The 24709-nt window shown below is 43.5% G+C and overlaps 1 long non-coding RNA gene and 1 pseudogene across 1 annotated transcript; one reads left to right on the top strand and one right to left on the bottom strand.

Moving 5' to 3' along the window:
* Positions 1-4465: 4465 nt before the first annotated feature.
* On the bottom strand, positions 4466-6820 carry LOC139031420 (uncharacterized). The gene is made up of 2 exons (XR_011483877.1): positions 6655-6820; positions 4466-4619 (listed from the first exon to the last, which is right to left on the bottom strand). It is a non-coding gene; the product is annotated as an uncharacterized lncRNA (long non-coding RNA).
* Positions 6821-19237: 12417 nt separating this feature from the next.
* LOC110143506 (ferritin light chain pseudogene) lies at positions 19238-20036 on the top strand (annotated as a pseudogene).
* Positions 20037-24709: the final 4673 nt, after the last annotated feature.

Genomic DNA, 24709 nt, shown 5'->3' with positions numbered 1-24709 from the left:
AAGAGCCAAGTCATTGGAAAAGACCCTGATGCTGGAAAAGATAGAAGGTAGGAGAAGGGGACAACAGAGGATGAGATGGTTGGATGGCATCACCAGTTCAATGGACATGACTTTGAGCAAGCTCTAGGAGATGGTGAAGGACAGCAAAGCCTATTGTGCTGCAGTCCATGGGGTCACAAGGAGTTGGACACAGCTGAGCAACTGAACAACAACAACAGCAATGCAGATTATGGAGCCAGCAACAACCAGTGACCACCTCACCGGTACACTCCGCTTCCCAGTGTCTATACTGCTGCTGGCCTGTCAGCTGCCTGAAGGCCTGCTCCACAGTGCCCCAGACAGCCTGCTGAAACAGCTCCTCAGGGGTGACAGGTTGGTGGTACTGGGCTGTATACCACTGATGGAGAGGTTACGTTCCACCGCCCACTGGGACAAGCCCTGTGACACCCCCCTATTTCTTTCTGGACAGTGGGTAAGAGAGTGCCTGCATCTCCCCTATGGCAAAGCTGACTTACTTCCAACACATGTGAATTATGGCTGGATCCAAGGCAGCTGACAAACACTTGGCTGAAATAAAGGTTGAGACCAGCAGGACATGAAGAATCACTGAAAGGCTCTGACAGCTGTTAAGATAGTTTTCCACATAGGCCTCCAGTAGCCCCACCTCATGTTGGGATCTTTCCACGACCTCTTGTAGGTCAGGCTGCCTTTTCTGGAGGTCCTGAAAGATGGCACAGATGGCATCTCCAGTGTCTCGAAAGGCATGCCCAGCTCTAGATCAACACTCAAGGTCAGAGGCACCAGGGAGGCCAGCCAATATGGTCTAACAGCTGCTTTCTGAGGCACAAAGAGAAGCAGTTCCAAGTGGGTGGCCTCCCTTTGAAGCTACAGGCCAGCTTTTTGCAGATATAATAAAATGTCTCCTGAGACATCCGCAAGGCTTGCCTCCATCTGTGGGGGCTTAGTCTACACACTCAGAGGTCCTGCCAAATATGAAGCAGCGTGGGGAGCACCCTGGTCCTGAGCTTGTCTTCCAAGGTCAGGGGGACAAAGTGTCTCTATAAGCAGAGTGTGGATGACCACAGATAGATGATGGCTTGATTCAGTTGGACCTGCATGGCCTGGGCCGGGGCAGCCACCACTCAGCCTCCCCACTCCCAGCCACAGCATGGCAGCCATGCAGCGCTTCCCCAGCTGGATCCACAGAGCCTGCTTGGGGGGTTGTAGGTGCCACTGAGCTGAGCTGGCCAGAGTGATGTGTGGGTGTGCATGCTTTTCCTCATGATGGTCAGTGAAATGTTTCTCCCCCAGGTAAGTATGGGCACCCACCAGGAAGCTCAAGGTTGAGTTAGCTGATGAATATCAGCCCTGCCATTATGAACCGTTTAAGGGTGTGAATGTCATTGCATCTGTGTAAACCACATATGGGCATCCTCTGCCCATTTCCTTACAGACTCAACAATACAGAAGCCAGGACAAAATGGTGGTGATTTAGTCACTAAGTACTGTCTGACTCTGGTGATAGAAGGGCCCAGAGCAAATAAAACTAGGTTCTTAGTGGGAATTTGAGATTGTTTTCTTTTCTTCACAGATGATTTCTGCTAAAGGACTTTTAATTTCTCCAGACCTTCTGATTCTCTTCTCCAAGCTAACATATTAGTGAAATTCAATGGAAAGTCCCCTCCCATGCACTAAAATCAAAGAGTGCCTTGAAAAACCAAATTACTTCACAGATTTTACTTGTCCCTGATCATGCAGTGCTCCCACAAAGAAACACATGAAGAGATAGTATTTTTTTGGACAAAAAATACAAGATCCTTTTCAATCTCAGATTTCTCTGGCTTTTAATTAAAATTTTAACTCTGGATTTTGACTTTATTATTATGAAGAAGGATCTGCTTCACAGGAGTGCAGAAAAAGGACAGATAAGTTATTCCTTAGCATTTTCAGGATGAACAACCACAAGGAAGAATAGACTTTAACATGAGAGTTCTGACATTGCCAACTCACATGGAAAGCCCTATGAACTGCCTAGAGCCAGAACTAAGAAGCTGCAGAGGACTTCTGCTCAGGCCACTGCAGTGCCTTTCCTGATCCTTTTCCTCCTAATGAAAATCCACTTTGATAATATGTGTCCTTTAGGTTACTCCTTCTCTAAGAGCTAGCATTCATCCTAGACAGAATTAGAAGTCAGAGATAATGCATTTGTATCCTAGCTCTTATAGGCTGTGTGACCTTAGAAAAGTTACCATCCCTCTCTGATTTTCAAGTGTTTCTTGTAGAACAAATAGGTTAACTCACCTTGCCCTAAAGTCCCTTGCTGCACTAACATCCTCATGCATGTCCAACTCTTTGTAACCCTATGGACTGTAGCCCACCAGGCTCCTCTGTCCATGGAATTCTCCAGGTAAGAATACTGGAGTGGGTCACCATTTCCTACTCCAGGGAATCTTCCAGACCCAGGGATAGCAATGGCATCTTCTGCATTGCAGGGGGCTTCTTTACCCACTGAGCCACCTGGGAAGCCCACTAACATCCTCAGGTTCTTTTAAAAGACCAGATCCCACAGGATGTCAGCTGAGAAGATGGCTGAATGCTATATCTCAGGGTTTGTCTCCAAGGTAGTTTAATAAATATAATGGAGTAAACATGAAACCAACAGTGCATTCCACAAATATTTATTGAGACTTACTATGTTCTAGGGATTGCAATAGGCACCGAGCATAAAGTGAAATAACCATCATAGATACAGAAACCAACCAAATTTCATGTTGGTTATTGGACCAGCATCTTGGAGAAGGAATGTACAATGGTCATCCCCTTCTAGGTGGTTGTTTATAACTGAAAAGTCTGCTTGTTATTGATGGCTGATTTTTGACTTGGACAGGACTGAATATTCTGACACTTAAGCATTTAATGATTAAGATTATTCCTTTTATGAAGTAATTAAACATATTTCCTAAAACCCTATCTGGGGTAGAGTTTATTAGCCACTGTCACAATCTTGGGGCTGACTTAAGTTTCATTGTAATAGCATATTCCTTGCCCACCTGTCTGGAAAATTATCTCACTAAACTTTTATCATTTTTCACTTAGAAATGACAATGTAGCCAACTCCTACTGATCTAGAGGAAATGTAGGTTTCTCTTCTGCTTTCTTGGCTTTATGATTTCCTTTGATGTAAGGTAAGACCTCTTCATGACCCGTCTTCAGCAATAACTTCTAAGATCTTCACAATTCTGGGCTTCCTCCTTAGTTACTACTAACTCATTACCATCTTAGGACTTCTCACAAATCATTTAAAGTTCCTCCAAGCAGTCCTAAACTGATCTCACTGGGCTGTATGCAAAGAGATGGAGGTGAAGGGGAGTCAACTGCTGATTTTCTCCCATCCCATCGCTACATAAGAAACAACTGCTGCTGCTAATAAGCCACTCTCTATTAATTCGTTGGTGAAAAGAGAGGAAAATTAAGGTTCCTACCTGGCCCCGCCCCACAGCTGGGGAAAAAAAGAAATGCATGAGGAAGGTTTAAGAACTTTATGTTCCCATTCAGGTTCAAAACTTCTCTCACAGAAGCTAGTCCCCATATCTCCTTTACTAATTGCTCAAATCGCTCCGTTCCCCCAGAAGTGTCTCTCCCCCCAAGCCACCCTCCAACCCGCGCCACCCGCAGTTTTTAAAGGAAAAGGTGTTCTGTTAAACATGAAAACCTGCACTAGGTCGTTGCAGTGCAGAAACCACCGATGAACGAAGACCGAAATCCTCGCTTTCCCGCCTTCCTGGTTCACTTCGAGAGGGGCTTCTGTTCACAGAACTTGAGCTTCAGGCTTCAAGCAGAGGCAGGTGAGAAACGCCGTCCCCGCCCCACCAATAGCCCCCTCTTCCCCAGAGCACTGGAAGCCGGTGGTCCACAAGCTGTGCACTCGCAGCCCGCACCCACCTTGCAGTCCTGACCGCCCGTTGCCCCGCCCCTTCTCCCGCCCCGCTCCTCCTCCTGCCGCCTGACACTGTCTCCGACCCCCTCTCAGACTCTCTGCTCTCGCTCTTTACGTTCTTCTTTTCCTCCTTCTAGCTTCCTCCACACAGAACTTAGTCACTTTTGTTAAAGTACCTTTTTTTTCTTCTTCAGTTTATGGGAAACTTTCAAAAAGGGTCGGAGGAATCCCCTTCCGCCATCTACCTAAAGTCGCCAGTGGTCGTCTTTTGCCCCATTTACCCTCCGTAAGTAGGAGGGGTCCTCTCTCCCTCCCCAGGCCACCTGGGGGTCTCGCTGCCACCCACTGAGGGCCTGCAATTCCAAGGGTGGGACGCCGACTGTGACGTTAAAGACGTTAAAGAACTGCAAAACCTTCCTCAGGAGGGAACAGGTGACCTCGAGTACCTTCTCAAACCTCGGGGCTGGGGGTTGGGGCGGGGAGAAAGAATCCCTGGGCCGCTGACCTGGCTCCTATTCCCTCTTGAAGTGAGGGAGTGTATTGGCTTTATTCCAGTCAGATTCTTAGCTGAAAGCAAAGGAAAGTAGGTCCTCAGAGACAGGTCCAGGGCGAGGGTGTCCCCGTCCAGGACCGTCTGACTCGGATTCTGCAGTTTGTGAACTTGGCGCTCACCAAGGGAAAGCTAGAATGAAAAAGAGAAAAGGGAAAGAAGAAAGTACTCCAGTGAAAGAACAAACAGAACCCCAAACAAAACAGAAGTTACACGTTCTGACTTCCCACTTCCTCTGTTTGCAGTCAAGGTTTTCCTGAGCAACTACAAAACAAAATTCAGAAGTAACACTCACTGGTGCAGCACGTTGGCCACTAGGGAACCTAAACTGTTAGAGAAGTTTACACTTAAATTCCACCTGTGAAAGTGAAATTGCTCAGGCTTTGTCAGCGTGCTTCTAGTTCTGTTGCATCTACAACCAGCTGTGTAGCTTCCAGAGTCCAATGTAAACGACTGGGGGGCTGTTTGCACCTAAAACATTGAACACTCTGAGGCCAGTCTCTTGGTCCAGTGCGCTCAACCTGAAACTTCACACTTCAGATGGAACTCAAACCCACAGTCTTCTAATTGAAACCACACAGCCTGTCTTAGGACTTTGTGAAGCCCAGGTTCTTTTTGTCTGGGCCAGAAGGAATTCAGCAAAGTGATAGGTAAGAAGTAGATTTATTAATAGCGTTTGTAAAGAGGTTGCAGGAAAATGGGGCTCTAGAGGATGGTCATGTCCCAGGTCTCAGGAGAGTTATGAAATAGGCTGGCATGTGAGGGTCTTTAGCTTTAGGTAGGAAAGAATTCCCAATGGCAACCCACTCCAGTACTTTTGCCTGGAAAATCCCATGGACAGAAGAGCCTGGTAGGCTGCAGTCCATGGGCTCTAGGAGTTGGACACGACTGAGCGACTTCACTTTTCACTTTAATGCATTGGAGAAGGAAATGGCAACCCACTCCAGTATTCTTGCCTGGAGAATCCCAGGGACGGCAGAACCTGGTGGGCTGCTGTCTACAGGGTCACACAGAGCCGACACAACCGAAGCGACATGGCAGCAGCAGCAGGAAAGAATTCAAGAGCGGAGCCATAGAAAAGTGAAAGCAGAGATACACAGTCCCTAGGCAGAATGAGGTCTGTCTCGGAAAGTGAGAATGGTCCCAAAAATATGAGGTAGTTAGTTTTTATGAGCTGGATAATTTCACAGGCTAATGAGGGGGAGGATTATTGCAACTATCTTGGGGTAAGAAGTGGAGATTTCTAGAAATTGGGCCACCACCCACTTGGGACCTTTTATGGTCAGCCTCAGAACTGTCATGGCACCTGTGGGCGTGTCAGTTAGCATATGCTGATGAATTACAGTGAGTGTATACTGAGGCTCAAAGTCTACTAAAAGTCAAATCTTCCTGCCATCTTGGGCCTAATCAGTCTATTTGGTTCTAACCAGTTTATGTTGTATCCTCAATGGCTGTGTTGTACCCTTTAAAGCTTGTGCCCTGCCCCCTTACCCCCTGTGTCAGATCTGTCTGTGGTCTTATGTTCTTTTAATTTTTAAAAGTTAATTGCTAATACTAAAATATGAGGAGATTTGTTATAAAATCTGGATTTCCAGCTTTGGGGAAAAAAAGATTCATTCTTTTCATCAACCCTGGACCTTTATTTCATCACATTTTAGCAGAAGACAGTTATTAGATACATTAGATGCTGTCCTTACCACACCAGATGCACATGTTGCTTCCTGTCCAGTCCCTGCGGGAATTTGAGTGTGGGCCTCTGCCCTAGCTCTCTGCCCACTGGGAGCACTCCTTCCCAGAAGGCTGGCCCTCATCTTCTGCACTTAGCCTACTCTCATACCTCCCAGGGACTCTTTGGAGCCTTGCCCTGCCTCTCCCAAGTCTTGAGAAAATATTTTAGGAAGTCAAGTTGAAGCCACCAATTGATATAAAACCAAAGGAAACTGAAGAGAAAAGGAAATGAATATGGTCATAGATGACAGTTAAAGAAATTTAACTACTTCATCAAAATAAATAAAAAGGAGTTGATAAAAGACTATTAGAAGACCTGTGAAAGGATATGGTTATTATTAACATTGGTATCCTGTGCTTCATTCTATCCTGTGCCCTCTTCTAGTCCCATGACTTAATAGTTTGTTGAAAATAATAATTCTCTCTATTGAATATTTACCATACACAAAAGGTAAACTCCCCAGTTTGGTAGCTGCCCAATATGCTACTGGAGAAGAGTGGAGAAATACCTCCAGAAAGAATGAAGAGGCTGAGCCAAAGCAAAAACAATGTCCAGTTGTGGGTGTGACTGGTGATGGAAATAAAATCCAATGCTGTAAAGAACAATGTTGCATAGCAACCTGGAATGTTAGGTCCATGAATTAAGGTAAATTGGAAGTGGTCAAACAGGAGTTGGCAAGAGTGAACATTGACATTTTAGGAATCAGTGAACTAAAATGGATGGGGATGGGTAAATATAATTTAGATGACCATTATATCTACTACTGTGGGCAAGAATCCCTTAAAAGAAATGGAGTAGCCCTCATAGTCAACAAAAGAGTCTGAAATGCAGTAGTTGGGGGCAATCTCAAAAATGAAAGAATGATATTTGTTCGTTTCCGAGGCAAATCATTCACTATGACAGTAATCCAAGTCTATGCCCCAACCACTAATTCCACTAATTCCAAAGAAGCTGAAGGTGAACAGTTCTATGAAGACCTATAAGACTTTTTAGAACTAACACCCAAAAAACATGTCCTTTTCATTATAGGGAACTGGAAGCAAAAGTAGGAAGTCAAGAGATACCTGGAGTAACAGGCAAGTTTGGCCTTGGAGTACAAAATGAAGCAGGGCAAAGGGTAACAGAGTTTTGCCAAGAGAACGCACTGATGATAGCAGACACCCTCTTCCAACAACATGAGAGATGACTACTCTACACATGGGCATCATAGATGGTCAATACCAAAATCAGATTGATTATATTCTTTATAGCCAAAGATGGAGAAGCTCTATACAGTCAGCAAAAACAAGACTGGGAGCTGACTGTGGCTCAGATCATGATCTCTTTATTGCAAAATTCAGACTTAAATTGAAGAAAGTGGGAAAAACCACTAGACCATTCAGGTATGACCTAAGTCAAATCCCTTATGATTATACAGTGGAAGTGACAAATAGATTTAAGGGATTAGATCTGATAGAGTGCCTGAAGAACTGTGGACAGGGTCTGTAACATTGTACAGATGGCCATGATCAAAACCATCCCTAAGAAAAAGAAATGCAAAAAGGCAAAATGGTTGTTTGAGGAGGCCTTACAAATAGCTATGAAAAGAAGAGAAAAGCAAAGGAGAAAAGGAGAGATATACCCATTTGAATGCAGAGTTCCAAAGAATAGCAAGGAGAGATAAGAAAGTATTCCTAAGTGATCAATGAAAAGAAATAGTGGAAGAGAGTAGAATGGAAAAGACTAGAGATTTCTTCAAGAAAATTAGAGCTGCCAAGGGAACATTTCTTGCGAAGATGGGCACAACAACAGGCAGGGACGATATGGACCTAACAGAAGCAGAAGAGACTAAGAAGGGGTGGCAAGAATATACAGAAGAACTATACAAAAAAGATGTTCATGACCCAGATAACCACGATCGTGTGATCACTCACCTAGAGCCAGATGAAGTTAAGTGGGCTTTAGGAAGCATCACTATGAACCAAGCTAGTGGAAGTGATAGAATTCCAGCTAAGCTATTTCAAATCCTAAAAGACAATGCTGTGAAAGTGCAGCACTCAATATGCCAGCAAATTTGGAAAACTTTGCAGTGGCCACAAGACTGGAAAAGGTCAGTTTTTATTCCAGTCCCAAAGAAAGGCAATGCCAAAGAATGTTCAAACTCCTGCACAGTTGTACTCATCTCACACGCTAGCAAAGTAATTCTCAAAATTGTCCAAGCTAGGCTTCAACAGTATGTGAACTGAGAACTTCCAGATGTTCAAGCTAGATTTATAAAAGACAGAGGACCAGAAATCAAATTGCCAACATCCATTGAATCATAGAAAAAGCAAGAGAATTCCAGAAAAATATCTACTTCTGCTTCATTGACTATGCTAAAGCCTTTGACTGTCTGTATCACAACAAACTGTGGAAAATTCTTCAAGAAATGGGAATACCAGACCACCTTACCTGCCTCCTGAGAAATCTGTATGCAGATCAAGAAGCAGTTAGAACTGGACATGGAACAACAGACTGGTTCCAAATCAGGAAAGGAGTACATCAAGGCTGTATATTGTCACCCTGATTATTTAACTTTTATGCGGAGTATATCATGCAAAATGCCAGGCTGGATGAAGCACAAGCTGGAATCAAGATTTCTGGGAGAAATATCAATAACCTCAGATATGCAAATGACACCACCCTATGGCAGAAAGTGAAGAGAAACTAAAGAGCCTCTTGATGAAAATGAAAGAGGAGAGTGAAAAAGCTGGCTTAAAACTCAATATTCAAAAAACTAAGATCATAGCATCCATGGCAAATAGATAGGGGAACAATGGAAACATTGATAGACTTTATTTTCTTGGGCTCCAAAATCACTGCAGATGGTGACTGCAGCCATGAAATTAAAAGATGCTTGCTCCTTGGAAGAAAAGTTATGACCAACCTAGACAGCATAGTAAAAAGCAGACAGATTACTTTACCAACAAAGGTCTGTCTAGTTAAAGGTATAGTTTTTCAAGCAGTCATGTATGGATGTGAGAGTTGGACTATAAAGAAAGCCGAGGACCAAAAAGTTGATGCTTTTGAACTGTGGTGTTGAAGAAGACTCTTGAGAGGCCCTTGGGCCACAAGGAGATCTAACCAGACAATCCTAAAGGAAATCAGTCCTGAATGGTCATTGGAAGGATTGATGCTGAAGTTGAAGCTCTAATACCTTGGCCACCTGATGTGAAGAACTGACTCACTGGAAAAGACTCTGATGTGAGGAAAGGTTGAAGGTGGATGGAGAGGGGATGACAGAGGATGAGGTGGTTGGATGGCATCACTGGCTTGAGGGACATGAGCTTGAGCAAGCTCTGGGAGTTGGTGATGGACAGGGAAGCCTGGTGTGCTGCAGTCCATGGGGTCACAAAGAGTTGGACTTGACTGAGCAACTGAACTGAACTGGACTGAACCATACACAAGGAATAGTAAGGTTAGTAATGTTATTATCTCCATTTTATGGGTGAAGAAGCTGATGCCCAGAGAGGTCACGTTCTTTCACAGGTCACAAAGCTAGTGAGCTCGTGGAGCTGGGATTTGGACTCAGGGTGTAATTCCAGAGTGGGAACTCTGGTGTCTGTGCCTTGGAATGCCTTGAAGTCTGGGAATTAAGTCTGCCTTTTTGCATCTCTCCAGAGAGATATAGATGCTCAGAAATTATTAAATGATAGTAAGGAAAGGAGAAAGAAGGGTGGAGAGAAAAGAAAGAAAAGAAAAATGGTGGTGAGAGGGATAAAGTTATCTTTCAGAATATGTAAAGCTGCCCTCATTCTGACTGATTTACCTGGTAAATACCTACTCTTGTTTCCAGTTATAATCTCAGTGGTTCCTCCTCTGTGAATCCTTTTCTGATTTAGATGCTAAGTGATGCAGCACTGCACCTAGTTCATGCCTTCACTGTTGCACTTTTCTTGATTACTGTAACTTTATATGCCTGTGTTGATTACAGAAAAACACAGCTTGAGTTTCAAGTTGTTTTATTTGGGGAACAAAACCAAAACAACAACAAAAGTTTTATTCAGAAACCTTACTGAAGACTATAGCCTGGGAGATAGCCTCTCAGATACTCTGAGGATCTGCTTCAAAGAGATAATGGAAGAGCCAGGATAGATTGATTTTGTTGGGAGAAAAAAACCCCACAGCTGAACATCAATAGATCACTGCTAATCACAAAAAAAACCCCAGATATCTCAAGTAAATAATTGTAGTGCTTTTCTATATATTGGAAGATGCAAGAGTCTGGGTTCACTGAAATGAACCCTTTGACATGCATCTTAACTATGTAGGGCCACTGTCCTGTTTTTTCTCCATCCTAAATCTCCCAAAGGATGCACCATCAGGGTCAGCTGTATTGGTTGATGGCTTGATGGTGGGATGGCTATCAGCATTCCTTTTCCACACATGTCTTCCACACTATGCTCTAAGCTCTTTGAAGGTAGGAGCTCTTTGGATGCCACCTAGTGCTTAGGATGGGCGCAAAATCTATAAATCATTGAATGGCCTATTATGGGGTCTGATCACAGATTGACAAATAATACCCTTCTATCCTCTTGCTACTCAGCCACAAAGACAGAGAGAATAGGAAGGAAAAATAGGAAGAGAGATGCAAGACCAAGGAGGCTTCAAAGCTGTATATGCCACAACTTCTACAGGCAGCCTGTTTATTCATTTCACAATTATTAAGCACCTGCTGTGTGCTGGTGCTGTGGTTGGCAGTTGATTACAGCTGTAAGCAAAACAGTCAAGATTTCTTTTCGCATGCTAGCTAGGCGGGGAAGAAATAATAAACAAGTAATTAAACACATACATATTTTTTAAATAATAAATGAAAAGAAATGAAAGAAAGAGGGAAGGTAAAGCAGAGTGAGCAGACTGGGCACCATAGGGTGGGTGATCAGGAAAGGCTCCCTTGCAGAGGTGACCTTTAATCTGAGACCTGAATAATGAAATGCAGTGAGATCTAAGTATCTGGAAAAGAGTGGATTGTTTGGGTTTTTTTAAAATATTTATTTATTTACTTGGCTATGCCTGGTCTTTGTTGCAGCACACAAGCTCTTTTAGTTGCTGTATGTGGGATCTAGTTCCCTGACCAGGGATCGAACCTGGGCCCTCTGTACTGGTAGCACAGAGTCACAAAGTCACAGAGTCTTAGCCACTGGACCACCAGGGAAGTCCCTGGAGAAAAGTGTTTTGTGTAAAGAGAATAGCAGGTGCAAAAACACTGATGCCTCTTTGTGCCATTGGCCACAGGAATGAATATCTGAATGCCATCTGAGAATTAGCTGGTATACTATTTTTATTTTGGGGGGCTGTGCCGTGCAGTTTGTGAGATCTTGGTTTGCCAGCCAGGGATTGAGGCCTGACCTAGCAGTGAAAGCACCAAATCCCAACCACTGGACCGTCAGAGAGGTCCCTATTTTTAAATACAAGTGATATGGTGCCTGATGTTCAGGCCATTTATAATGTGGCCATGCATCTTATTTAACTAATGTGATTACCTCTCTCCTCTCATTAGCCATCCCTCCCTTTAAGAGAGCTGGTGCCCTCCCTCCTAAATTCATCCATGTCTCTGATTTCTTTCTCTTCTTTACTCTGAAATACTCTCTTCTTTCCTTTGTCCTTCAAAGCTTACTTAAAATTTCATCTCCTCCATTAAAATTATTTTTGATGTGGAGCTATTCACTACCTTGACTGCAATGGTCAGTTCAGTTCAGTCACTCAGTTGTGTCCAACTCTATGTGACCCCATGGACTGCAGCACACCAGAATTCCCTATCCATCACCAACTCCCGGAACTTGCTAAAACTCATGTCCATCTAGTCAGTGATGCCATCAAACCATCTTATCCTCTGTTGTCCCCTTTTCCTACTGCCTTCAACCTTTCCCAACATCAGGGTCTTTTCCAGTAAGTCAGTTCTTTGCATCAGGTGGCCAAAGTATTGGAGCTTCACTTCAGCATCAGTCCTTCCAATGACTATTCAGAGCTAATTTCTTTTAAGATTGGCTGGTTGGATCTCCTTGCACTCCAGGGGTCTCTCAAGAGTCTTCTCCAACACCACAGTTCAAAAGCATCAATTATTCAGTGCTCAACTTTCTTTATGGTTCAACTATCACATCCATACATGACTACTGGAAAAACCATAGCTTTGACCAGACAGACCTTTGTTGGCAAAGTAATGTCTCTTCTTTTTAATATGCTTTCTAGGTTGGGCATAGCTTTTCTTCCAAGGAGCAAGCGTCTTTTAATTTCATGGCTGCAGTCACCATCTGCAGTGATTTTGGAGCCCCCCAAAGTAAAGCCTCTCAGTTTCCATTGTTTCCCCATCTATTTGCCATGAAGTGATGGGACCGGATGCCATGATCTTAGTTTTCTTAATGTTGAGTTTTAAGCCAACTCTTTGACTCTCCTCTTTCATTTTCATCAAGAGGCTCTTTAGTTCCTCTTCACTTTCTGCCATAAGGGTGGTGTCATCTGTGTATTATTGATACTTCTCCCAGAAATCTTGATTCTAGCTTGTGCTTCATCTAGCCCGGCATTTCGCGTGATGTACTCTGCATATAAGTTAAATCAGCAGGGTGACAATATACAGCCTTGACATACTCCTTTCCTGATTTGGAACCAGTCTGTTGTTCCATGTCCAGTTCTAACTGTTGCTTCTTGACCTGCATACAGATTTCTCAGGAGGCAGATAAGGTGGTCTGGTAGACTGCAATGGTAGATGAGCAGTACTGCATAGGTGATGAAATTGTGTAGAATTTAATGCACACATACAGATAAGTACAAGTAAAACTGGAGAAGTCAGAATAAGATCAGCAGGTTATATCATTAACTTGATTGTAAAATAGTACTGTAGTTTTGCAAACTATAACCACTGGGACAAACTGGATAGTGTACAGAAGAGCTCTCTGTTTTATTTCTTACAACAGCATGTAAATCTATAATTATCTCAATTATTAAGTAAACAATCCAAAAAATTAAATTTTTCCCTGAAAACAAGGAGAATTTAAATTCGTTATTAATTTGAAAAAAAAATTCCAACTTGCTTTGAGTCCATAAATGCTCATTATAATAAGCAAAAGACATTGTCTAAATGAAAAAATAGAATTCTTTTACCCTATAAAAAAATCCCACTGAGATTCATCTGGAATAATGTCTTCTCAGGGAAAACATGCTGGCACCTACTAATGATTTCTTTCCCCTTTTTGATGTTCATGAAATGCCCTTCAAGAACTTGCCCAGGACTGGCTCCTACCATTGGAAGAATCAACTTTCTTCCCCCTCTCCCAAATTGGAACAGTGTGTGCCCATTGACAGTCCTCTGGCATCCCTCCCTGGCTCCAGAGTCTCTGGAAACCTGCCACTGACCTTCTCATATATAAATTCTATTGGTATCCCAGCTGGAATTGGTCCAGGCTTGGAGACATAGCTCATTTAAAGGCAAGCATGCCTTCCCTTATAGTATCCCACACATTTTGTGCTTTGGTATCTTCCTACTGATATTTGTATGATGTGTATCCAACATCATGAAAGTCAGACCAGGTAAGGTGTTCTGACGTGGGAGCCAGGAGGTCCTGAATGCAAATCCACATCCCATGATTTTCTAGAAATATGATCTTGGGCTCATTGATCCAATTCTCTGACCTTCAGTTTGCCCATCTGCCAAATAAAACCAATAGGACTAGTAGTAGCTACCATTATTCTTAGGTGGTAAGATAATAGTGAAAAATAAATGAGATGGTATCTGTAAGGGTGCTGAGCACAAGTTGATAGTAACAACAGAGCAGATGAGATGAGTATATCTGCTTCCTCGTCAGTGTGTGGATATATATGAATTCACGGGACTGCAAGGTCCTGGAGAAATTGTCCAGTCCTCCCTACCACTTACTGAGACCAGTGTTCATGGAACAGCAGATTTCAGCGTTAAACTCCATCACCCAGTACCATCACAACTTCTGCACATGAGCAACATACCTGTAACCTGCTGTGCTCTGTCAGAACTTGGAAAAGCCCTTTTCTTTGGTCCAGGTACTTTAAACCTCTATCTCATTAATTCTTACTACAATCCTGTAATGAATGCCCATTTATCTTCATTTTACAGCTGTGAAAACGGAGGCTTAGAGATGTTAAGTAACTTGTCCGAGGTCACACAGTTAGTAAATGGGATTCAGCCCAATTCTGTCTGAATCTGAAGTTCTTGCTCTTTTCTGCATGATTTCACTACTTTAAAAAAAAAAAGTGTTTATTTTATTCAAGTCTTGTCCCCCTTTTGCTATGGACTGAATGATGCCGTCCTAAATGTGTATGTTGAAGCTTTAACCTCCCATATGATAGTATTTGAGGATGGGCCTTCAGGAGGTATTTAGGATTAGTTGAAGTCATGAGAGTGGGGCCCTCACAGTAGGATTAGTGCCCTTATAAGAGGACTTCCCTGGTGGTCCAGCAGCTAAGACTCCAAATTCCCAATGCAGGGAGCCTGGGTCAGGGAATTAGATCCCACATACTACAAATAAAGACTCTGGATGCCACAACAAAGATCAGAAGTGCCACAACCAAGACTCAATTCAGCCAAATAAATAAATATTTTTAAAAATCATTATAAGAAAAAAGAAGGAAAGGCACAAAAGAGCCCTCCCCACCTCCCTCATCCTTGCCCCCACCCCATGCATGCAAAGAAAAGGTTTTGTGAGCAGTCAGCGAGACGGTGGTCACATACAAGTCAAAAGTCAAGAAAGGAGGCCTCCCTCAGAGTGAAGCCTCCCTTTGCTAACACCTTGATCTTGGACTTCCCAGTCTTTAGAATGTGAGAAATAAATGTCTGTTGATTAAGTCTCAGTCTGTGTATTTTGTTCTGACACAGTCCAAACAGTTCAAACAGATTCAGACACTTGCTGCATTCTTACCTTCCTTTTCCAAACCTGACCTCATTCAAGGGCTTGCATTTCAGCCTGTCTGTCTCTCAGCTCCTGGCCTCCTGCCCTTCTGATTGTCAACTGAAGTTGGGTTGTGACAATAGATTTCTTTGAAAGAAAATAGGAGAAGAATGATGAAAAGTGGCCTAATTTCATTTTTAAATGTGCGGTAATTTTTGTGGTAATTATTTGCAAGAAAGATAATTGGACTGCCTACTTTATGTTTTGGGGCCTCCCTCGTGGCTCAGATGGTAAAGAACCTGCCTGCAATGTGGGAGACCCAGGTTCGATCTCTGGGTTGGGAAGACCCCCTGGAGAAGGATATGGCAACCCACTCTAGTATTCTTGCCTGGAGAATTTCATGGACAGAGGAGCCTGGTGGGCTACAGTCCATGGAGTGCCAAAAAGTCACACACGACTAAGCGACTAACACTTTCAGTACTTAACATTTTAATGCTCAATTTAGGGTTAGTAATGTTTAATTAACACTTCTCACATTTTACATGAAAAATGATAAATGAAAAGTATGTATCAGTCAGGATTCTCTGCAGTAAGTAACAGAAGTCAATTCTGGCTAATTTAAGCACAAACAGGATTTTTTTTTTCTTTTTAATATTGGGAAGGTCATAGAATTTTCCAGAGTATAAAAGCCATATTTCAGAACAGACATCCATGATGATGTTTAGATTCATGTGGACACCTAGTGAAAATGTACTGGTAAGCCAGGATGCAATATAGTGACCCAAGCATGATCTTGAAGGATAAAGGCACCCTTCGCTATAAAAATGGGAAAGTGTGGCCTTGAGGTTTAAATTGTATTTACATGATAGATGACAACCACTATTTCTAATTTAACTCAAGTACAAACACATCCACCATCTCATAAATCTTACAAAATTGAATCCACAGTGCACTGTAAATAATGCATATATCCTATCAGTTGTATTGCAAATACAGACTAACAAGCCCAATATTAAATAGCCACCTAATTTATTTGTGCATATTTAAGGCTCGAAAGTTGCCCCCCAAACTCTCACAATCATTTTGAAGCCACTTTTAAGAATTTGAGAGGGATTAAATTTAATGGATTAAATCCATTAAAATGGGTTATTGGCGGCCGTTCAGACTCAGGGCAAGCAGCCAGTCCTGACATTCTGACTGTGAGGGTTGCAATACAAAACAGCTCATTATTTCTTCCTCCCACCAGAACAGAAAGCACCTTTGTCCCCTCTGCAGATGGTTGCTGTAAGTCACCAAGATGCCTTCACTTCTGCTGGCTGCAGGTTAGAGAGATAGGGTGAGAAATAGTAATGGATGGTCTTTGGACACCTGAGTCTGGGACACCTTTGGGGTCTAACTTGACATTTTCTCAGGACATCGAGGACTATTGACACGACCTGAAAGTGTGGTTTCACTGTTATTTGCTGCTGTGAAAGAGGAAATGCCCCACCAATGTTCCCTGTTGCATCATCTTGCTACTTGTAAGATAAGAGAGAAAAATAAAGTTAACACAAAATCCCAGCTCTTATTGAGCAGACACTGTGTGCCTGGGATCGGGCCAAGCACTTGGATGCTTTCTATCCTTTTATCCTCGTGAGAATTCTGTGCAGAGGGCACTGCTACATCTCTGTTTTACAAATGAGGAAACTGAAGATCTGAAAGGTTGTACAACTTCTGCAAGGACAAACACGTAAATAGAGAAAGAGAGAGCCTGGAATTAGAATCCAGTCCGTGATGGAGCCACCATGCCTTGCTCTGCTCCTTTCTTGTGGGACCCTGGCCTTTCTTTCCTTCTTAGCATTTTTACTAACAAGGACTGCAGTCTCTCAGTGCCCTCCAGTTCTTTTCACACCTCTCTCTCTCTTACCTGTTAGGCCCACGCCGATGCCTTGTGTAACTATCAGCATGGCTTGCTGGCCAGTCTGTGTTCTTACTGGAACATCACAGAATACAGCTGACCCTTGAACAACATGAGTTTGAACCCATGTGTGCATCCATGAATACATGGGTTTTTTTTTTTCAATAATAAATGCTACAGTCCTACACAATCCGATGTTGATTGAATCCATGAATGTAGAGAGTCAGCTATAGATTATATGCAGATTTTTGGCTGCAGGAGGGTAGGTACCCACACTGATCAAGGATCAACTGGAATGAAGGTATTAATACCAAACTGACCACTACCTTAGGGGCATCTATTTATCACCCACCCTTTCAGATAATGATATCTTAGCCTCTTTTCCAAGTTTTCAGCCTCAAACTTCTTTGATTAATATTTAAAAATTACAAGATACTTTAGAACACTAGAACTCTAAAATATATAACTCACAACAAGAGAAGAAAGTCATCAAGTATCTTTTGATGGCTGTGGTTATTACACGGTCTTATAGTGTGTGTGTGCTCACTCAGTCATGTCCAACTCTTCACGACCCCATGGACTGTAGACTGCCAGGCTCCTCTATCCATGGGATTTTCCAGCAAGAATACTGGAGTGGGTTGCCACTTTCTACTCCAGAGGATCTTCCCCACCCAGGAATCGAAACTGTGCCTCTTGCGTCTCCTGCATTGGCAGGTGGATTCTTTACAACTGTGCCACCTGGGAAGCCGTATTGTAGTAGTTACTCTTTTTTTGGCCACCTTTCTCAGCTTGTGGGATCTTGGTTTCCTGATCAGGGATTGAACCCAGGACTGCTGCAGTGCAAGTGCTGAGTCCTCACCACTGGACTGCCAGAGAATTACCTGTAGTTATAACCTTTTACATGGTGGTCTCCATTGTTAAGTTATGATCTTCCTTGAGGGCTGGAACCGTTTTATTCCTTTTTATATTTCTAGCATTAGCTCAGTGCTTCAATAATGTTTGTTGAAAAATTAAAGAAAAACTAAATATCTAATCCTAAATAGACTAAAATAACTATCATTTGCAAAGTGTCTGTTAATGTCAACTGGCATTGATGTCAACCAGCCCTATTTATCTTAAATTTTTTGAGACCGTGAAACATAAAATAATGTTTTTAGGTGACAGCTCCTTCCCATCTTGGCCTGGTTCTCTCTTTTGCCAACAAAATTTCCACTTCAGATGCCCACCAGCCCCTCTATCACCAAACACCATCTGCTTAAACTGATATTACTATGCTGGACAGCCCAGTGGCCTGAACAATGTAGACAATTGAAGATTCCACCTTCAGATGGAGGGCAGAATAAGGTGGATACTTCTGGGTGTTACTTTTTTTTTTTTTTTTGCCTGTGCTGTGGGGCATGTAGGATCTCAGTTCCCTGACCAAAGATTGAACCCACACCCCCTGCACTGGAAGCATGGAATCTTAACCACTGGACCACCAGGCAAGTCCCCTGAGTATTGCTTGATACAGCATTTTGTAGAGCAGAACAAGGGACTGAAATACTTCTGAATAATTCCTATATTTGTTTTCTGTCATTTCCAACTTTTTTGCAAAAAAGGGGGGAGGGGAATCAAACTAGGGCCTGGCCTACTTTTGGATCTCTCCATTTTATTGGTGGTCTAAAACATTCTCAACATAACACAAGTCATAACTGACTCAGAACTCAAAGCAGCATCCACTGACTCCAAGTCCAGTGCACTTTGCAATAGATTAGGACTTTGCTTCTACTTGAATTTTACTCATCAGAAACCCATTCACTAATTTGGTGACAGAGGTGAGAGTGTGCCTTCCAATTTGTAAAAATGTCAATAACCCCAGGAACATTAATACACAAGAGGAAATTCAAATAACAATAAATTTAACCTGTTATGATCTTCCAAAAAGACACCAAGAACAAAGTAAGATGATAATGAGGTACTGTTTTACATTTATGATTCTACCAACAAAGTCTATTGTGGTCATTTTGAATGATGGGAGGATTATGCTGAAATCCTCCTTGATGCAACAAGATAGACTGCTATCATTTTGGAGAAAGCAGTTTGTTAACAAATACCACAGGCCCCCAAGATAGATTGTTCACACCCTCCCACTGGATCACTTGAGTACACAGGGTTTAAATCTATTGAAGAAGATAACCATCTGAAGGAAGATACTGATTTTATGGAAGATATATTCTATAATATAAATAAATCTAAGTGCCCAACAATACAAGATGGTTTTAAAAAATTATGTTACAGAGACTTCCCTGGAAGGCCAGTGGTTAAGACGCCACACTTTCAGCAGTGTGGTCCCAGCAAACAGACCCAGGGTCGCCCCTTGCTTCAGCTTCCGACCACCCTCCAACGTTTATCCCGGTAGCAACCTTCAGAATCAGCCACTCAGCTGTCTGTGATCACCAGGTCCAGCCAACACCATTAATTTTTTTTTTTTTTTTTAGCTAAACTGCTTATTACCAATCAACCATGGGCTCCCAGGTTTGTCAGAATTATTTCACTGAGATGCAGGCCACCATCTCTATGCACCTGCTGGCCTCCTACACCTACCCATCTCTGGGCTTCTCTTTCAACATCAACGATGTGGCTCTGGAGGATAGGGGTCACATTTTCCCTCGAATTGGCCAAGGGGAAGCACGAACGCCTCTTGAAAATGCAAAACCAGTGCGGCGCCAGGACCCTCTTCCTAAACGTGCAGAAGCTCAAGATGAGTGGGGTAAAGCCCCGGGTGCTATGGAAGCCGCCCTTCTGCTGGAGAGAAACCTGTACTAGGCCTTTTGGATCTGTGTGGCCTGGGTTCTGCCCGAGCAGACCCCCCACTTCCATGGCTTCCTAGAGAACCCCTTCCTAGATGAGGAGGTGAAATTCATCAAGAAGCTGAGTGACCACCTGATGAACCTTGAAGGCTGGCTAGCCCCCAGGCTGGGCTGGGTGGATATCTTTTCAAAAGGCTCACCTTCAAGCACAACTGGGAGTCTCTGGAGCCCACTGGGCTTTGAGGAGCCCCGCTAATGTCAGGGCTTCTGCCTGAAGCCCCTCTCTGCAGCCACTGGGCAACTTTTTAACACCCTGGAGCCCTCTCCCAAGCCTTGGACCAAATGGAAACAATAAAGCTTTTAGTAGCAAAAAAAAGATGCTGCACTCTCCCTTGCAGAGGGCACAAGTTTGATTCCTGGACAGGGCATTAAGATCCCACATGCTATGTGATGTGGCCAAAAAAAACAAACCAAAAATTATGCTACAACAAATGAAGGGAATGTTATACTGATATTAAAATTATAATTAGGAATAATCTGTAATATGTGAAATAATATGTGAGTTTATAATGTTTAGTTAAAAAATAAGGAGCACAGAAGTACATATAACGAAAGATAACAAACAATAACAAATATATATATGAAAGAGAGAGAGAGATGGAAATTTGAATGTAAGAGGTTTTTTACCTCTTGATTTCTTGGGATCAGCAACTGAGGGAAAGTTGGACTGAGGCAGAGTGGAATTCCAGGAGGAACATTCCTAGGAAGTTGCAGTGGCTTTGGGTGAGGCAGCTCTTTGCAGCCTGGTGGGCCTCCTTCCTCAAGGGAAACTCAAGGGAAACTTCTAAGAGAAAGGTTAATGGGAAAAACTAGAGTCTCCACCGCTGCAGCTGGTCTTGAGACCCACTCAGTAGTCAGTTATCTCCATCTTCTATCAATACTGTCCACGTTGAAGTCCCCGCCCCCTAGGCGAGCACATTTGCTGGTCTAGGTGGCTTTCCTAGGCGGGGTGACCAGGACTCTTGGGCCTTAGGAGTCTGAGCTCCTGGTCACTTTGCCCTTCTCAGGCTAAGGCTGCTGCAAGGGAGTACCAAGTAGGTCATCTGGAGTCAGATACAGTCTCCCATGCCCCCACTGTATTAGGTTGGCCAAAAAATTCACTTGGATTTTTCTGCACTTACAGAAAACAGGCCTACCTCAGGATGATTCTTTCCCTGTTTGAGCAGGTGACTTCTTTCCAAGTTTGCTCATTTCTTGGTATGAGGAAGTTGAAGTGACTGGACAGTAGACAAAACTTGAATGGGATTCCTGCTGTGCACCCTGGTGGAACAGCCTCTTCCTGGGAGCCAAGATCTGTAAGCCCTCAGAGCCCAGAGGGCTCCTCAGGAACATGAGAAAAGGATTCTCCCAGTAGGTCTCTGGGTGTGTGGGGAGACAGGGCCTTGCTTCTCAGATGCATGTGTTCTATCATTCAGGGACCCCACACCATAGAATGGTGGTGGATTTAGGGAATATACTCTAAGGTACAGCCTCCCAGACAGTCTCTCAGTTCTGCCACAACTATTACACTGTTCTGTGTGGTGCAGTTCAGAAGAGGGCCACGTCCCCATGGGCAGGTACCCACTACGACACTTTATTTCCTACCAAGTATGTCCCTTACTCAAATGTGATCTTTGGCAGCATCTCCTTTTAGTAGATCAAACACTTTGTAAGCCCTTGAAAAATGGTGCTGAGGCCTGTAAAAAATTTTTGTGTGTGTGCTGAGCCGCTCAGTCGTGTCCGACTCTTTGCGACCCGATGGACTGCAGCACACCAGGCTCCTCTGTCCATGGGGATTCTCCAATCAAGAATACTGGAGTGGGTTGCCATGACTCCTCCAGGGGATCTTCCCAACCCAGGGATCAACCCAGATCTCCTGTGTTGCAAGCAGATTCTTTACCAACTGAGCCACCAGAAAAGCCCCCCAAATTATTAAAGAACCTCAATGAAGTAGAGTTGGGAGACCAGAAGGGGGAGCTCTCATGCCCTGCTACAATAGCAGAGCCCAACAGGAAGAAGACAGGCCTTTTCCCAGCAAGGACTCAGTCAATGAAAAGCCTCAGACTCTTCTTTAAAAAAAAAACAACAAAAAACTACAGTCCTCCCGACTTCCTTTCCCCCTCTATAAAAGGGGTCTCCTTCCCTTGCTGTTTTGGGACTTGCATGTGGCTTGCCATGCAGACCCCAAACTGCAATTCTCTGCTGATCTGAATCAACAGATCTTTGCTGGAGAAATATCTAGCAGTCTATTTGTTTCAGGGCAACAGGTCCTATAAATAGGAAAGGCAAACTCAAGAGCTGGAATGTATGGATTTTAAAAAATTTTCTTTTTAAATTGAAGTATAGCTGATTTATAATGTTGGGTTAATTTCTGCTGTACAGCAAAATGATTCAGTTTTATATATATATATATACACACATTCTTTTTTATATTCTTTCCCATTATGGTTTATCACAGGATATTGAATATAGTTCCCTGTGCTACCCAGTAGGATGTTGTTGTTTATCCATTCTATATATAATAGCTTATACTTGCTAACCCCAACTGCCAAATCCATCCCATGGACTATTTGATTCCAATCAAGATGAATTGTTGCCCCTTCTGGAGTAGGAGTTCAGTGAAGTTAATTTGGGTCTTCTTCAAGAAGTGGTGCTGTAACCAGGGACATAGTGCTGGTCTTTGGTAGCAGCTGCAGCTAGAGCAGGCTTGCTGAGTGGGAGCTGGGGCTGTTGGGCCCATACCTGCCTTCCATCCCTCCAATTGCCAACAGTTGAGGCACAACAAAAAGGCTAGCTGATATCAACTGATGGAGTCATTCTGTCTTCTTAATGCGAGACATCTTCTGTGGTTTAGTCAAGAGTTCTGGGAGTGAAAACTGACTCAGATATAGACACTTGCATGAGAGAGGGATCATGAGTTTATACTGAGGAAGCTGCCCTTAGCCTCTTGATCATTCATCCTTGATTATTCTGATTGGATAGATTGAACAGTACTTTTGTTGTTACCTTGCCCATAAGGATGATCTGTTCTATTAACCATCTTCACAGCTTTCTGTGTGGGCAAAGGTCCATCTAGTCAAAGCTATGGTTTTTCCAGTAGCCATATATGGACATGAGAGTTGGATCATAAAGAAGGCTGAGTGCCAAAGAACTGATGCTTCTGAACTGTGGTGTTGGAGAAGACTCTTGAGAGTTCCTCAGACAGCAAGATCAAACAAGTCAATCCTAAAGGAAATCAACTCTGAGTATCCATTGGAAGGACTGGTGCTGAAGCTGAAGCTCCATACTTTGGCCTCCTGATGGCCTCATTGGAAAAGACCCTGATGATGGAAAAGACTGAAGGCAGGAGGAGAAGGGGACAACAGAGGATGAGATGGTTGGATAACATCACTGACTCAGTGGACATGAGTTTGGGCAAGCTCCGAGAGAAGGTGAGAGACCAGGAAGCCTGGTGTGCTGCAGTCCATGGAGGTAGCCAAGAGTCAGACGTGACTGAGTGACAACAACAGCTTTCTGTAGGTCAGGCCTTTCTTGCTGCCTCTCCAGCGTTGCCTGTCACTGCAACAGCTGAATGTACCTTGTTTCTAATGGTTAAGGCACTCCCATGACCTCTCATATTTCAGGCTGTTATCTTTCCCATCAAGGAGCTCAGTTCTATAATGACACCTCTCACCATGAGCTCTGGACCATAAAGGAGAGCCCCCAATGCGTTTCTCAGTGAATCTTATATCCCTCTTACCATAGCCTGTATTGCTACTTTGGTAAACGTCCTCTTGGCCCACACATGGTAAACCTGATTCAATTTCCCACCTCGTCTAATAAATCCGCTCAAGTATACCCCCTTCTATGAGACATTTGGTTCCTTTTTTTCACTGCCTAAAAAAGAAGTTCCAGCATTTATTGCTCATTGAGTGTGGGCATCACTTTTCCAAGTGCCAAGGAGACATTTGAGCGGCGTGTTCTGGGGGGTTCTAACAGTCCTATCGGCTGGGGAGTTCCCTGATGGCCCAGTGGTTAGGACTCTGCACTTTCACTACCAAGGGCTCAGGTTCAATCCCTGAATGGGGAACTAAGATCCCACAGACTGTGCAGGGTAGCCAAGGGAAAAAAAGAAAGAATGCTCCCATATTAATTAATACTCTCTTAGTAAACTTTATATTCTGCTTCCCATTGACCTCCCATTGATCTGCTGGTACAGATCAGCCAGGATCCGCAGCTCCTTCAAGGAACACTCTTTTCTCCTTAGCAGATCTAAGTGTGGTACTTGTTTTGACTTAATGGGCTATGTTGTTGGCTATAATGGGTTATGGTGGGTCTAATGTCAGTAAGGCAAAAGTGGCAGAACGTTTGGGGGATACATGTTGTCCTGCAAGACCTCAGGCTTTCCCAATTGTAGCTTGAATTTAGGTGTAGCAGACTTGCCAAGGGGAATTCAATTTTTTCTGAAGCCTATTACTTTTATGCTTAAATCTTGAACCTGAGTTTCGGCGTCATCTACCCTCCAGCTATGGGATATGTGCCCATGCCACTGTACTCTGCCAAGGAGGCCCTCTGATTTTTCTGCTTAGCCTTTAATTGCTCATTCATTACCCTCAGCCTTTCCTTGTCTTTCTCCAGAACTTCCTTTGCCCCCAGGAACAGCCATTTGATACCATTACCCTTATAATTATTAACTTGCTCCTGCTTCTCAAATTACTGGTTCCATCACCTCAGCCGAAGCATGCCCTTCCAAAGGCATGCCCTCCCAGAAAACATCACCACTCCTACTACTGCTGCATGCCTGGCTTTATCCGTGCTCCGCCAGCCACCCACCATGGGCTCCTTATTTCTAGCCAGCTGGTGGGTGACCCAGCTTTAGCATCTGCTTTCTTGCACCCACTCTTACCACCACAAGC

This window comes from Odocoileus virginianus, chromosome 27 (assembly GCF_023699985.2).
Source record: "Odocoileus virginianus isolate 20LAN1187 ecotype Illinois chromosome 27, Ovbor_1.2, whole genome shotgun sequence".
Taxonomy (NCBI): domain Eukaryota; kingdom Metazoa; phylum Chordata; class Mammalia; order Artiodactyla; family Cervidae; genus Odocoileus; species Odocoileus virginianus.
This window is presented reverse-complemented; position numbering and strand designations above follow the sequence as displayed.